The sequence below is a fragment of the Ranitomeya variabilis genome, chromosome 2 (genome assembly GCF_051348905.1).
Source record: "Ranitomeya variabilis isolate aRanVar5 chromosome 2, aRanVar5.hap1, whole genome shotgun sequence".
Lineage (NCBI taxonomy): Eukaryota > Metazoa > Chordata > Amphibia > Anura > Dendrobatidae > Ranitomeya > Ranitomeya variabilis.
Window position 1 is genome coordinate 548,987,952 of NC_135233.1, and position 760 is coordinate 548,988,711.

A 760-nucleotide genomic window follows, 5' to 3' on the forward strand; every position below is an offset into this window, starting at 1 on the left:
GCTTATTTCAGTTAACCGCTTGGAATTTTTGGAATCTTGATGTGGTTAAAAGACGCCAAAAGCCCGATCATATGAACAGCAAGTCATTCTTACATGGAAATGAATTAGGTCAGTGTTTTCAGCATTTTCAGGGTAATTTTAAGGATTTTTTTGGAATGGACCCACTCCAAATCCACCTTATGAAGAGGGAAAAGTCTTAAACTGTACATGGTTCCCATTGATGATGGCTTGAAATCAGATTTTTACATTTTTACTGGGACCTGGAATTTTGTTTCTATTTTCTGAGATGTTTTCCAGAGGGATAATCACTGCTCTTGATCATGGTCTTATAAGAAAAGGTGTGTGAATCTCATCAAATGTTAATGTCAGAGTAGTCGTGGCCGAGTGGTTTAGGCGATGGACTAAAAATCCATTGGGGTTTCCCGCACGTGTTCAAATCCTGCCGACTACGTATATGTTCCTATAGTTTTTTGACTCATTACCTGAGTAGATAAGGTTTGCGTGTTTCCTTGTCTATCCCCACTGTCATGTACAGTGATATGCGAACTCTGGACCGGGTTTCCAGAATCAGACTGATTTGAATTTTATATGTACTTTCTATAAAAGCTGATCTGGCGCTACATCCCATGTGCATCATGCCGCTAATCAAAAGAAGCACCGTGAGTGCCACCAGGTAAGTGGTGCTTCTCCCGCTTTTGTCTAGCGGCCACAGACCATTGTTGCGGCAGATTACTGGGACATGCACTTTGATTTGCAACAA

At 41.2% G+C, this 760-nt stretch overlaps 1 non-coding gene across 1 annotated transcript; it reads left to right on the plus strand.

Moving 5' to 3' along the window:
• Positions 1-370: 370 nt before the first annotated feature.
• Positions 371-451, plus strand: TRNAF-AAA (transfer RNA phenylalanine (anticodon AAA)). Its single transcript has one exon. It is a non-coding gene; the product is annotated as a tRNA-Phe (tRNA).
• The last annotated feature ends 309 nt before the right edge of the window (positions 452-760 follow it).